Source organism: Hyperolius riggenbachi, chromosome 2, assembly GCF_040937935.1.
Source record: "Hyperolius riggenbachi isolate aHypRig1 chromosome 2, aHypRig1.pri, whole genome shotgun sequence".
Classification (NCBI taxonomy): Eukaryota; Metazoa; Chordata; class Amphibia; order Anura; family Hyperoliidae; genus Hyperolius; species Hyperolius riggenbachi.
The window spans coordinates 483337113-483353205 of NC_090647.1; positions in this window are offsets into that span (position 1 = coordinate 483337113).

Genomic DNA, 16093 nt, shown 5'->3' on the forward strand with positions numbered 1-16093 from the left:
AGCAGTTCCCCAAAATACGCGAAACCTGGCAGCGGATCACCCAAAATACACGTAACACCCAAAAGACATATAATCTGGCTGTAGTGGTCCCCCAAACATACACAATCTGGCAGCAGTTCCCCAAAATACACGTAATCTGGCAGCAGCCGTTCCCCTAACATACACATAATCTGGCAGCTGTTCCCCAAAATACATAACAGCGATTCCACAAAAATGCAGATAATCTGACAGCAGTTCCCCCAAAATAGGTACCCCCAGGTAGCCAGGTCTATAGGTGTCCCCAGTATAAGTAGCCATGAGTATAGTAGTCCCCAGTATATGTAGCCAGAGGTATAGTTGCCTAGTATATGTAGCCAGGGGTATATGTGCCCAGTATATGTAGCCAGTGGGATATGTCCCCAGTATATGTAGGCAGGGGTATATGTCCCTAGTATATGTAGGCAGGGGTATATGTCCCCAGTATATGTAGCCAGGGGTATATGTCCCCAGTATATGTAGCCAGGGGTATATATGCCCAGTATATGTAGGCAGGGGTATATGTCCCCAGTATATGTAGGCAGGTGTATATGTCCCCAGTATATGTAGGCAGGTGTATATGTCCCCAGTATATGTAGGCAGGGGTATATGTCCCCAGTATATGTAGGCAGGGGTATATGTCCCCAGTATATGTAGGCAGGTGTATATGCCCCCAGTATATGTAGCGAGGGGTATATATGCCCAGTATATGTAGGCAGGGGTATATATGCCCAGTATATGTAGGCAGGTGTATATGTCCCCAGTATATGTAGCGAGGGGTATATATGCCCAGTATATGTAGGCAGGGGTATATATGCCCAGTATATGTAGGCAGGTGTATATGTCCCCAGTATATGTAGGCAGGTGTATATGTCCCCAGTATATGTAGGCAGGTGTATATGTCCCCAGTATATGTAGGCAGGAGTATATGTCCCCAGTATATGTAGGCAGGTGTATATGTCCCCAGTATATGTAGGCAGGGGTATATGTCCCCAGTATATGTAGGCAGGGGTATATGTCCCCAGTATATGTAGGCAGGTGTATATGTCCCCAGTATATGTAGGCAGGTGTATATGTCCCAAGTATATGTAGGCAGGGGTATATGTCCCCAGTATATGTAGGCAGGTGTATATGTCCCCAGGATATGTAGGCAGGTGTTTATGTGGCCAGTATATGTAGTCAGGGGTATATGTGCCCAGGTAGCCAGGTGTGCCCCCACCCGGAGGGAAAAGAGCAGGGAAGGCGAGCTATAGAGACAGCGGGGATGGGCGGACATCTCCCCCCCCATCCCTCACCTTTGTGCTCCCCTTCCTGCCTCTCCCCTCCGGCATTTTTTAAGTGTCGGCCCAGCGGCGAAAAGTGGGCGGAGACTTACCTCGTTCCAGTCGCATGGGACGCTCCGCTCTGTGTGCGGCTAGAAGACCAGACTAGCCGCACACAGAGCGGAGCGTCCCATGCGACTGGAACGCAGAAAGTCTCCGCCCACTTTCGCCGCCGGGCCCGACACTTAAAAAGGCTGGAGGGGAGAGAGCCAGGGTGAACGGCGTTCACTTTGAAGAAAAAGTGGGTATACGCCGTTCACCCGCGTTCACGCAGGACTCGACCCCTGGGCATTTTCCATCTTTGTTGCTTATGACTAAAGCCAATCCTGATGTAATTTCCTCCCTACTCTTTTTTCTCCTACAAACTGCACTGTCATATCTAGCTTGCTTTGTAAACACATGTGAGCACAGCATAGATCGTATTTCAGCAGCTTCTCCCTTCTCAGCCGTGTGTCACACTAAACTGCCCTCAGCCAATCAATGAGGAGCAGGAATGTGAAACGGGAGATAACAGGCTTCACTCTCCTTGGCAACTTTCCAGAATAGAGCCAGGATGACTGAGATAAGATTTATTACAGCAGAAACATTCATGATTACATTGGAATGCTTGCAATGCAGGGTCAGGTTGTAGACTGCATAATGAACACAGAGCAGTGGGTAAATGGAATTTGATTTTATGACTGCCAATCCCGTTGTAATTGTTTATCTTATGCTATATAAGCTCCGTTTCTAGTTAAAGTGTGCTTGGAGTGAAAAAGTGCTCCAAATGGGTTCTTACCTAAGTAGAGGGAAGCCTCTGGATAATTTAGAGACTTGCACCATGCACCTCCCCTGCTATCAGCTTTTTTTCGCTGAGCTCGAGCCACAGCGATGCAATCTACGATTGCATCCAACCGAAGCCTCCCACCTGAATGCTAATTTATGCAATTCCTGCTAGATTTGGTACAGCAGGCAAAGGGTGTATAACAGTACACCTGATTGGCTCACTGGCGTCTGCTGACCAGATAAAGGCAAGAGATTGCTCTAGCTGGAAGTTAGCAATTGTGTTTGTTGCAGTTGGCATTCAGTTTAGAGGTAGTGGGGGTGAGTTCCCTGGAGGTGAAAGGTCCAGGGCTAGCCAACACTTCCCTCTAGGTATCACATGGTGGTTTGGGGGCCCCAGCTAGTGAGAGAGACCTGGGGCCCCCAGCTGTCGTGCGGACCAGTGTTTGTGATCTCGAGCCCCAGCTCCATGCTACTGTGCAGGCCTGAGCTTCAGGGGTCCCAGTGCTTTAATGGCCTGGTGAAGGACGGGAAAAGCCTCTGGAGGATCCCTCTCTACCGAGGTGAGTATCTACATTTGTGGCCATAGATTCACACAGGTTTGCTTTAGTATATTTAAAGCAACGGAGAAATCAGATGACTTTCAAGTCAATGAATACTTAGTTCACAACTGTCTCTCTTTTTCAAGGACTGTCCCTAGTTTAGAAGCAAATTCCTCTGTCTCTTTTTCGCGGGTTTAAAGGGAACCTTAACTGAACGGGGGGTAAAGAGTTTCACTTACCTGGGGCTATTACCAGCCCCCGGCAGCAGTCCTGTGCCCTCGGCGCCGCTCTGGAATCCTCTGGTCCCCCGCTGTCACTTAGTTTCGTTTTTGACGACTCACCAGTCACCGGCCGCCATGCGTATTATTGGACGCATTCACCAATGCAATTAGCGCTATTGCGGACCGCAACGCGTACAAAAATACGCGTTGCCGCAGACCTACGCGTGCGGAATGCGGCAACGCGTATTTTTGTACGCGTTTTGGTCCGCAATAGCGCTAATTGCATTGGTGAATGCGTCCAATAATACGCATGGCGGCCGGCGACTGGTGAGTCGTCAAAAACGAAACTAAGTGACAGCGGGGGACCAGAGGATTCCAGAGTGGCGCCGAGGGCACAGGACTGCTGCAGGGGCCTGGTAATAGCCCCAGGTAAGTGAAACTCTTTACCCCCCGTTCAGTTAAGGTTCCCTTTAATTTTTCAGACCTGCAACCGCAGACCCGCAACCTGCATCCGACCCGCAACCCAATTCAAATCAAAACGGTGACCCAAAACCAACCCGTATTTCAGGTAAAGGGTGAGTACCTGACCTAATGCCTTGTGCGGTCAATTTTTTCAGACCTGCACCCATCGCACACCCCGCTACCCACACCTGACCCGCAATTCGCTTTCTGGTGAATCTGCCTGGTAACCGCATTTGACTCGCAACCGCTACCCGCACCGCAACCGCAAATGTATGCTTAGTCTCTTGCATATCTTCAGATGATAATAATATGGGTAAAGCCACCCTCTTTTTTGTCTCAGTAAAGTCAGGCAGTACTGTATGTGTGACTGTAAACCTAATGTTTCCCACAACTGAGCAAAAGATTATGACCTTTTTAAAGGCATTGGGAGCATTCCATTTACAAGAAATTATTTTGCTACAATCCCTCACACTCCTCTAAAGATGACCCCCACCACTACACATACTCACCTATCGAATCATGTGGCCCCAAATTGACTTCTTGGTCCTCCTCGCTCCTGCATTGGCATCATGATGTTGCTACGACTCCTGGGCTATAGCTCTTTCTCACAGGGAATTATGAGGATCAGAATCAGAATAGATTTTGTTCGCCAAGTACAGGATCGTACAAGGAATTGTTGTTGGCACTACAGAGCAGCAAACCTTCATGGACAGGAACATAACTATGATTGACAGCATACATATAATTACACATAGACTACAGGATTTTAGGAGTACAAAAATACAGTACAAAATACACTGGGCGAATGCCCAAAACAAGCAGTTTTACAGCATCCACTATGCAATATGCGACGCAGCCCCGGTAGCAGTTAGCGTGTCACAGGGATGGCGAAGAGGGACGCTGAGTTGAGGGCCTGGACAGCTTGGGGGAAGAAAGAGTCCCTGTGTCTGGAGGTCTTGGTGGAGATAGATCTGAGGCGGCGCCCCAGTGGGAGAAGATTGAGGTAGCGATTGCCAGGGTGGGAGTGATCTTTTGCAAACCTGGTTGCTCTGGACAGCAGCCTGGAGTGGTGCAGGAGCTCTAGGGGTGGCAGGGAGGTGCCGATGATCCTCTCTGCAGATTTGATAACTCTCTGTAGTTTGTGTTTGTCCCTGGCGGAAGCCCCGGGGTACCAGACAATGATGGAGGAGCAGAGTACCGACTCGATGGTGGAGGAGTAGAAACGGGTCAGAAGGGCGCGGGACATGCCGAACTTTTTTAGCTGGCGCAGAAAGTACAGCCGTTGTTGGGCCTTTTTTTGCAGTCTGGAGGAGTTGCCGTCCCACCTTAGATCACTAGAGATGGTGGTGCCTAGGAGGCGAGCGCTGGGGACCCTGGAGACCTCAGAGCCCTCGATGAGCACCGGTGGGAGGACAGGTTTTTTCTTCCTAAAATCAATGGTTAGTTCAACAGTTTTAGCTGCATTGAGGACAAGCTTGTTGGCCTTGCACCAGTTGCAGATCCTTTCTATCTCCTGGTGGTAGGCTTGTTCGCCACTCTTGTCCATGAGGCCTATGATGGTGGTATCGTCAGCGAATTTAATCACTTTGACTGAGTCAGACTGTGATGTACAGGAGTTTGTATATAGGGAGAACAAAATCGGGGAGAGGACACAGCCTTGGGGGGCACCTGTGTTTGTGGTTTGCTCACGTGAGAAAAGGGAGTCAAGCTTCACCACTTGGGTTCTGTTGGAGAGGAAGTCTTTCAGCCATGTGCAGATGGAGGGGTGCAGGTTGAGTTGGATCAGCTTGTCATAAAGGATGTTGGGGCTGATGGTATTGAAAGCGGAGCTGAAGTCGAGGAGGAGGATTCTGGCATAAGAGTCCGGTTTGTCCAGGTGGGACAGGATGTGCTCCAGGCTGATGTTGATAGCATCATCTACTGACCTGTTGGTTCTGTAGGCAAACTGGAGAGGGTCAGTTTGGACAGCTGTGGAGGCTTTCACGTGTGACAGGACCAGCCTTTCAAAGAGCTTCATGATGTTTGAGGTTAGGGCAATGGGTCTGAAGTCATTGAGGTCAGCAGCACCTGCTTTCTTCGGAACAGGGATTATGGTAGACTTCTTCAAGCATGAGGGGACTTTGCATTCTTTCAGGGATTGTGAGAGCAGGGTTGAGAGGATAGGGGCCAGCTGGGCAGCACAGGTTTTTAGGCACTGAGTTGTCACGCCGTCCGGGCCTGGAGCTTTTCTAGGGTTCAGTTTACTCAGAAGTTTCTGGACCACTCCCTCATCTACCGTTAGAGGGACGGAGGGGGCCCCATTAGCCAGTAGTGGGACTGGGGGGGCAGAGGCAGTGTTGAGGGGTGGGGCCAGAGCACTGTGGGCTGAGGCGGAGTCTGGTTGTCTTTCCTCAAACCTGCAGTAGAACCTATTTAAGGCTTCAGCCAGCTCGAGGCTGGGGGTCACGCGTTGGGGGGGGGGGATTTGTAGTTGGTGGCCGCTTTGAGGCCTTTCCAGACCTCCCGTGAGTTGTTTGAGCAGAGGCTCAATCTCAGTTTGTCAGAATAGGACCTTTTGGCAGCTCTCACTTCCCTGTTTAGGGAGTTCCTGGCTTTCCAACCAGTCATGCTGCCTCTCACAAAATTCTACCCCCCCCCCCCCAACTCCATGCTGTAGCCTATAAATCCACACACAAATCTCTCAATATTGGTGCCCCTTATCTATATTGTCTATCCCCTACTCATGCCTCTCATGGGCAGTTGGGCAGCTACAGAGCCATGGGCCCCAATGTAAGGCTTAAGCCATCCCCTCCTAGGACTGTATGTGTAATAGTCACATGATACACACCTGAAGAACTGGCTTTCCAATGACAAAAGTGGGAAAGTCTTATAGTGCGAATACAGGGAGTCCCTAACTTACGAACAACCTCCAATACAAACTGCCAACTCGCCGCAATGTTGGGAACTCCCTGTACTGTCCCTGCGTCCTGGGCTCCCCCTGTAGAAATCAATTAGCAGCAGCTAATTCACCATGGCGTTAATCTGCTAACCCCCTCTGTGTCAGTGTCGCTGGAGTCATCCTCCGTGGCCCAAGGTCCTGCTCCGCTCCTTCTCTGCAAATGTAATTAGTGGCAGTAGCCACCGGAATCACTTACCTCATCCTGTGAGCCTGCGGCGATCAGCTGCTTCTGTCTTTCACTCCTACCCCCTAGTGCCCATCACATCTGTAATGACGCGACCAGTAAGTGCTGGCTGTAGGGAGAAGGAGTGAGAGACAGAAGCAGCTGATTGCTGTGGGCTCACAGGATGAGGTGAGCGACACCTGTGGCTACTGCCGCTAATTACATTTGCAGAGAAGGAGCGGAGCAGGACCTTGGGCCATGGAGGAAGACTCCAGCAACACAGAGGGGGTAGCAGCTTAATGCCATGGTGAATTAGCTGCTGCTAGGATTTTTGGGAAATTAGGGTCTTGGGAGATTAAAGTGGATATTCAGCATAAAACTCATAATCTACATATGTATCATCTTCTTCTGTAAAGTTAGAATTAATGTTCCCCTATCGCTCACCCAGTAATGGAAACATAAGGGAAAACACTGGTGGTTAGTGTGAATGAGGCTAAACATAATGCTGGCTATGGGAGGAAGGTGTCAAAACACACAGTGCATTGCTGAGCATGGGACATATTGGCTAGTCAGAGTGTTCACGCTGGATGCTGTCCAATGCTAAAAGCACCAACAATGGCCACATAAGATTCTGAGCTGGACTTTGGAACAATGGAAGAAGGTAGCTGATGATTCGCATTTCCTTTTAAGTCTTTATGTTAAATACTATGCACAAATTTTGTAGGTAAGCTCATACTATATGAAAGTGGTAAAATTGGCCAATCATTGGCCAATCAAAATTGAAGGTATGTACCAGCCTTTAGATCAGGTGAACAGCTGAGCATTGCCTCTCCTTTATTTGAGGGGTATACTGGAAAAACAAATCTGATCCATGGAGGTCCCACCTTGCAATGTATAGGACTTTTAAAGATCTGCTGCTAATATCCGGGTGCCAGATAATGCATGGCACCTTTAGAGGTCTTGTGGTGTCCATGCCTTAGAGGACCAGAGCCATTCTGGCGATGCCATGGGATGCCTACACAATATTAAGCAAATAGTTATTTTTAGTATAGTGGTGTTCATACAACTGGTCCGTAGATGGCACTGTTATACTTGTTTAATGCATACGATTATCTATACTTTTGTGGATTGTTGGTCCCTGTTCTGCCTGGCTAGGAACATGGAGAGAAGACTCCTTTTAGGTAGAGATTTGATGAACCCTGCTGTAAATACAATCATGTTTTGATTGATTAATGTATTATGTTGTTACTTTACCCAGACCTATCATATTACTAAATTAGTATTTAGGCAGGAGGGGGGGAGGAGCTTACCATGAGGGAGTGATCGGTGTGTCTCCCTATCTCCCGTCCCAGCCTGACTCTAGCGTCTGATCCCCGCATCTGGAGCCGAGGTAGCCGAGGTCGCTGAGTCTGGAGCCGGCGGTTGTGCCGCTGGTTTGGAGGGCTGGTGGAGTGTGGGCCCCTGGGACCTGTGCGGAAAGCCTGAGAGCGAAGAGCTAGAGGCCCGCAATGAACAGCAGCAGTAGCCGGCGGAGAGCGGGAACTTCCGGTCGGGCGGAACACTAACGCCGCAGGCTGTTTCCAATACGCCGGAATAGGCGCACGGACTGGAGAAGGCTGCAGACTGAGGAGCTCACCACAGCGCCGGAACGGAGCACGAAGTGAAACACGGGGAGAGTTGAGTGGCCCGCGGAGAGCAAGGCAGCCTGGAGACTGTTGCTGGCCGGCAGGGAGGAGGAAGCTTGTCTGCTCCGGCGTGAGTCCAGCGTCTGACTCCCACACTTGGAGCTGGGGCTGCTGAGTCTGGAGCTGGTGGCTGGTCCTCTGGCTTGAAGAGCTGGTGGAGTGCGGGCCCCTGGGACCAGTGTGGGGAGCCCGTAAGCGAAGGGTTGGAGGCTGGAGGTTGCTTCTGGTCGGCAAGGAGGAGGAAACCTGTGCCGTGCGGGGCCCTTGTGGAGTGGGCAAGAGACCAAGTAGCTGCGATAGCAGCAGTGCCTGCAAATTAAGTAGAAGCAAAGTTATAGTCCAGAGAACCCCCCTAAAGGAAAATGGGAAAGGAGAAGGAAAGGGAAGAATCTCCCTAAAGGGACAACCACCCCAACGCAAAGACCTGTGAGTATGTTTTTTGCCCAAGCAGATAAGTCACAAAATGAGTCGAGTGGGCATGGGGACAATCTGTTATCTGTATCTGGTATAAGCTCCAGGGGTTCAGGGGCAGACCAGGGAAGGAATCTTGAGGAAATATGGAAATGTTTAAAGGATTTGCCAACAAAGCAGGACCTGGCGGCTCAAACTGAGAAGATAATGGCATCAATGAAAGATGAGATTAATGAGATCAAGGAAGGCCTGAGCAACTTACAAGTGAAAACTGGAGCTATTGAAGATCAAGTACTTAAGTTAAAGGTGGAGGTGGCTGAACTTAAGAAGAGAGGTGAGAAACAAAAAAACTGTAATATTGCCCTTAGATATGAAATGGAAGATATTCAGAATTGTGAGAGACGTAATAATTTAAGGGTAAGGGGGGTTCCGGAAACAGTAAAAGAGGAGGATATTACTGGACATATACAGGCGATTTTTAATGTGATTTTGGGACGACCAGAGGAAGCCACGATTAAATTAGAATGGGTACATAGGGCCCTGCGGGCCCCTCCACAGGAAAGGGAACCACCTAGAGACATTATATGCAGACTCCATAATTACAGAGTCAAGGAGGAAATTTCGACAGCAATAAGGCAAAAGGGGTCGTTAGAATGGAAGGGAAATACGATAACGATATTTCAAGATCTGGCCCCTTTAACGTTGCTACAACATAAAGCTCTTAGACCACTATTATTGGTGTTGCAGCAGAAGGGGATACCTTATAAATGGGGGTTCCCGTTTTGCATTGATCATTTTGAAAGATCATCGTTCATTGATCCTGAGGTATCCTGAGGACTTGACAAATATCTGTAAAGAATTATCCATACCGGAGATGGAACTGCCAGAATGGAAAATGGATGAACTGCAATGGGGGGGCTTACAGAGGGGTAATAGAGGTAAGCGCAAGAAATAAACTGTGCATGCTGGGAGTATGATGGGTGGGGGGGGGGGGGAGGAGGAGAGGAATTGAGTCTGGAATCATTGAGATGTATATGTAAAAAATTGTGCTGTTTTTTTTTTTTTTTTTTTTTTTAATGGAATATACATGACACATAGAAATGTATTGATTATGACGGGTCTGCGGATTATGAATCTTGTTTAACTAGAGGGAAAGGGGAAGATAGGAATGGGGAGTGGGATAGTCACTAAAAACACTGTTTTTTGCAAAGGGATATATATCCGCAGAGCTGGTCTGGATAGGGTATGAATGAGGGGGAGCAGGGGGAACTGATGTCAGGCCTCCAGCCCCTGCCCCTCCTTATGGGAATAGAAAACTGTACATGGAATAATAAGAAAGCACTGGTGATAAGGTAAAAGGATTGTATTAGATGATCACAGTATACTGATGTATAGATATGGTGTTGGAAAAATGTATATAAGCATATTGAAGTAAATTCACAGATTGAGGAAAGAGGGTATTGAGCAGGTGGGGGGGGGGGGGGGTTGGAGGGGGGGGGAGGAGACGAGGAAGAGAGAAATGAATAGATCATTGGGTGTAAAATGAAGTATTAAGATAATTCATGTGAAGGGTTCCCCGTCCGCAGCCCCCCCTCCTCCCCCCCCTCTCTCCCCAAAGGAGTGCCCAAAGGAAACACAGACACGGGGAGAACATACAAATGTCTTGCAGATGTTGCCCTTTCTGGGATTCGAATCAGGGACCCGCTGCAAGTTGAGAGCACTAACCACTACGCTACCGTGCTGCACATATGCTAAAATGTAAAGTTGTTGTTAGAGTCTGATGCTCCTGAACCCTGTTAGGCCATTAAAGTGGCAATGCAGTAATTGTTCGCTGCTAGTGAGCAGACTTTTTTTTGTTGCTAGTGGCTGAGCATAAGCAGTTCAGCATCAATCAACAAAGCAACAAAAACCTGTGACCACGAGCTTGCTATTAGCGTCAATAGATAAGGGACTGTCCATATTTCATGTGAATTACTCATACACCATGTGTCAATGTTTCGTGTAATTCTCTGTTTTGATGAAAGAATTCTCTCTTGCTGCCTTGCCTAACCAAAATCATCATCTTCAGGGATCTTCCAGGCATTCTCACCATTCTGAATATTTTCTAAGAGAAAATATTCAATCAGGATATTGCCAGCTTAGCTGGAATATACTGCTTGGCATTCAAAGATCGTGCTATGAGTATCCCCAATCACAGGATTGTGCCAGCACCTTTCCGGACAGGATTTACTGAGGTTAAAAAGCAACCGATTGAACCGCGCATGTGCAGTACTGTCAGGCCGGCCGGCGTGATGACGAAGAGCTTCCCGGTTCAGGAAGTGGGAGCCCGACACCCGGACCGGGTGTCGGCGGTGCGGATGCAGTGGAGGGACCAGGAGAGGAGCCAGGACCATGCCGGGGGACCACCCAACCTACGGTGGGCTGCAGAAAGCCCCAGGTAAGTACCAATTTTGTTTATTTTTAGAGGTCAGGGTCCCTTTAATATCATAAATTGCAATGTGACTCCTCCTACACTCTTCCACTGTAATGCTGACAGGTTTACTTTAAATATCACACTCCTGTTCACTCTGCAGAACACATCAACTGAAGAACTTGTAACTTGTAACTCAACTCCTGACTCAAAACAGACTTGACAGGGACAATGTCTCTTTATCAACTAGACCTTAATGCTGGCGGGGGCTGCATCAGCTATGCGGGTACTTTAGGGAGGCTTATGACAGTCTATCAGCAGCAGCTAGGCCTGAACATGCATCGTACTCCTTATCATCAACAGTATCTTCTCTAAGTTCAGTGTCGCTGTGTGTGGAAAGCTTTCTCACACTAACAGTCTCTAGTAACACCACTTTGAAACACACTAGGTGGCTTGGGGTTGGCCCGCAGGCCTGTACCCATCTGTCTGTGGCCTCTGGTATGGCTCAGGTCTAGGCAAGGTCCGCCTCCTCTGGCCTCCGGTCTGTCCAACCTGCTGGCGCTGCCCTTACTGGTATGCGCTGGTCTCTCTATGGCCGCCGGGTCCCCTCCTACTCCTTCCCTCTAGGCATCGCATGGCGGTTTGGGGCCCCAGCTAGTGAGAGAGACCTGGGGCCCTGTCGTGCAGACCAGTGTTTGTGATTTTACATTTATTTTTTTGCAGCTTCCAGGATGCGGTTGACAGGTGAGTGGTTAGGGAGGGGACCGTGTGGGAGATGTGCCTACATGGGGCATCCCTGTAAAACGATGCAATCTATGATTGCATCCAACCGAAGCCTTCCACTTGAATGCTAATTTATGCAATTCCTGCTAGATTTGGTACAGCAGGCAAAGGGTATATAACAGTACACCTGATTGGCTGACTGGCGTCTGCTTACCAGATAAAGGCAGGAGATTGCTCTAGCTGGAAGTTAGCAATTGTGTTTGTTGCAGTTAGCATTCAGTTTAGAGGTGGTGGGGGTGAATTCCCTGGAGGCCAGAGGTCCAGGGCTTGCCATCACTTCCCTCTAGGTATAGCATGGTGGTTTGGGGGCCCCAGCTAGTGAGAGAGACCTGGGGCCCCCAGCTGTCGTGCGGACCAGTGTTTGTGATTTTAAGGGTCCGCTCCTACTGTCCGGGCGACTGCTACGGCCTCTTTGTGTCACCTGCTGCCCCCTCAGCACCACCAGCTCCAGGCGTAAGTCCTTCTCTCTCTCCTCTCTGGCGCGCTCCCTTTGGTCTCAGCCTGTTCCCTCGGCTACACCCCGGTCTCTCCGCCCCTTAAGCCTGCGCAGTAGCTCCCTGACTGGCCACACGGGGTTTCTGGAAAGTTCCAGAAAATTCCCCTAATTTGCATATTGGATCACTTAGCAACAGTCTATGCGACCTTTCTGACACTTATGGCCCATACACATGGGGCACAACTGTCGCCACAAACACGTGGCACGTGCACGTTGCAGCGACAGGTCCCCCGTGTGTATGAGGCGCGCGCCACGAACCGTCGCCAGTCAAAGCTGTCGCCAGGCGATTGACGTGGCCAATCGCCGGCAACAGCTGTCGCCGCAACTGTCACTAGTCCGCCACGCGTACTGCGTGTGTATGCAGACTAGTGACAGGAGACAAAGGAGAGTGAATGGAGCATCCGGCCAGGGGATGCTCCCTTCACAGACAGCTTCCGCCGCGTCTCTGCCTTTCTGGCGAGACGTGTGTATAGTTGTCGCCGCCTCTTGTCTCCATGCAACGGGGGACAGTTGTCCCCCGTGTGTATGTAGCTTTACTCTCCCTCCCATGCGCCTATTGGGTTCCATAGGCCTAGATACTCAGAAGGCAAATCTGAAATAATATTTTGTAAACTTCTTTTGGAGGTTACACTTGCATCGGGGCCTACAGCTCCTTAGCTACACCACTGGGGAGTCCGTATGATCCAGCAAACAAGGCAGCTGATTTTGGCGCAGCGCTGCACCGATCTATTCGCCACCAGTGCTGAAAAAAATGAGTTAAAATGGTTAAAAAAGGGTGTTCGCAATAGCCAGTGCCTGAATTATGTGTCCCTGAGTTGCTACAACTTGGAGGGGGAATAGTGATCAGCGGAGATTGTGCAGGAGCAGGGTGAGCCATTTTCAGCTTCACCCTGCGCTGAGAAGGCCCTCGCTGATAATGAATGGACTCCCAGCAAATCTGTGCTAGATTATTTTTAAAATTGTCTCCTATAAGGTCCTCGATTCATAAAAGTTTACCGCATGCGGAATAGTTCATTTGTGAAAGTACCGCATGCGAATTTTGAAAAGTCAATTCTGAAAAATACCTCGGGTGTTACCGTTCTGTTTTGCGAATGCGGAAATAAAACAGTGCGGTAACAGCGGTAAAAAGATGAAAAGTGAATTCATAAAAAAAAAAAAAAAGGGGGAGTAACCATCCGGAAAACACCGTTATCACCTATAAAAGAGCAGGCGAGTTACAATCGGAAGAAGGAGGTTTTATCTACCGTATTACTATGGAGCCTTTTGAGCTGAACTTGCTAGAGTTTGCAAGGATACAGAGGAGGAGAAGGGAGCGCAGAAGAGTGGTATTAATATCCCCTCGATATTTTCACAATCGTACAGAGCTTGAATGACAACTTTAACGACAGAGAAGTAATAGTTAGATTTCGTCTGTCTAGATAAATAATTCAGCAACTTTATGAAGTAATTGGGCCACAATTACAGTACATAAGGTAGATCAATGTGGCAGGCCTGTATCTGGATTAGTCAAATTGTTATGTGTCCTTCAGCCATCGTCACAACCTTGTGTTCCTTGCGTGTGTGCTTCCTTCCTTCCTCTTCCGACGGAGATTCCGGCACAGTATGGCGCCAAAAGCAGGTCACATGACTATAAACCAGCCCTCTTCTACCCAGAATACACTGTTATGAGGACCTAAGCAGTAAATTTCCGCATACTTCGAAGTTTTACAACAGGATTACCGCCTCAACACCGCACACTTCCCGCTGCTTACCGCACTTAACTCGCTACCGGTAATTTTTTTAAGAATACCCAAAAATCACGACTTTTACAGCCAGCGACATTTTACCGCCATTGCAAAACTTAAGGCACTACCTTTTATGAATCGAGGCCATGGTGGTAAAAATGTGTGACTCTCACCTATGTCTGTAACACATTCACCCAGGTCACCCAGCTGGTGCTCCAGCAATATGCCTGGCCCTTCTGCAAACTGTCCTGAACATCAGACTTCCTCTTTGGGCTGGCGCACTGTCCCCAGCTGCCTTGCACGTGTGTATGAGGCAACTTCCTCTTAGCACTAGCAGCCTGAGAGGGGTCAATAATCAGAGCAGAATCATCCACAAGGCAAACTAAGCATGTGCCTGGAGCCACTTGAGTGTTTAAAGGGCCAACTTGCCACCTCACAGACCCATCTGCATCTCAGAAAACCAAAAGGACCATAAGAGGGAGCCAAAGCTACTACCTTGCCCAGGGCCCTATTTCCTCTTAATCCATCTCTGAGGTAATCAGTGTGTGTTGTGTGGCCAGTCACTGTTGGGACTTGTGGACCCACTTGATTAGTCCAGTCTGATCCCTGGTTTTTCACTCTGGCTGTTAGATTTCCTGTATATGACCCTGGCTTGTATCTGACTTTGAGTTCGTTTTGCCCCTGGTCTGAAAGTCATCTAATCACCTGTGTATGACCTTGAACTGTTGACTATCCTTTCTGCCCATAGCTTGCCTGTGGGGATATGGTGGTACTCTTGCTTTCACCACGCAAAGGACAACTGAAGTGAAAGGGATATGGAGGCTGCCATATTTATTTCCTTTTAAGCAATACCAGTTGCCTGGCTGTCCTGCTGATCCTCTGCCTCTAATACTTTTAGCCACAAACCCTGAACAAGCATATGCAGATTGGGTGTTTCGAACATTTTTGTCAGATCTGGCTAGATTAGCTGCTTGCTTCAGGTGTGTGATTCAGACACTACTGCAGCCAATTAGTTGAGCAGGGCTGACAGGCAACTGGTATTGCTTACAAGGAAATAAATATGGCAGCCACCTTATCTCTCTCACTTCAGTTGTGCCTTAAGGCCTGGTATAACCGTGTGCTAAGTGGGGACATGCATCGTAGGGCGAGGCTTGCAGTGGAGATTGGGGCGTAGGAACTGAAAAGAAGGCAGCAGATCAGCCAGGTCTTAGGCCCAGTGCAAACCGAGCGGATCCGCCGGCCGCATCCGCCTGAAAATACGCTTGGCTAATGTAATTGAATGGGCTGAATGGATGGAGATGAAGATTTCATTTTTCAGCACGACCTGGCACCTGCTCACAGTGCCAAAACCACTGGTAAATGGTTTACTGACCATGGGATTACTGTGCTCAATTGGCCTGCCAACTCTCCTGACCTGAACCCCATAGAGAATCTGTGGGATATTGTGAAGAGAAAGTTGAGAGACGCAAGACCCAACACTCTGGATGAGCTTAAGGCTGCTATGGAAGCATCCTGGGCCTCCATAACACCTGAGCAGTGCCACAGGCTGATTGCCTTGATGCCACACCGCATTGAAGCAGTCATTTCTGCAAAAGGAGTATTGAGTGCATAACGGAACATAATTATTTGAAGGTTGACTTTTTTGTTTTAAAAACACTTTTCTTTTATTGGTCGGATGAAATATGCTAATTTTTTGAGATAGGAATTTTGGGTTTTCATGAGCTGTATGCCAAAATCATCAATATTAAAACAATAAAAGGCTTGAACTACTTCAGTTGTGTGTATTTCAATCTAAAATATATGAAAGTCTAATGTTTATCAGTACATTACAGAAAATAATGAACTTTTTCACAATATGCTAATTTTTTTTAGAAGATCCTGTACAAATAGGGTACAATGGTTGATGGAATAAAATATTAGTGGCAACAGGAAGCAGGGGAACATATTGCACAATAAACTCATTTTCATAGAATAGGGGAAGTGATGTAGCGTTTAATACTAAAAACTTAAAAAAATATCGTAAATTCACTCTGTAGAAAACACAAGTCCTTCTGACACAGCTGGTTAAAGTAAAAACGAAACTCAAGAACTCTTCTGCAAGCAAAAGCTGTCCAAGCCAGAGCTGGGAGGTCCTCCAGCACCCAAGGCTGAGACACCAA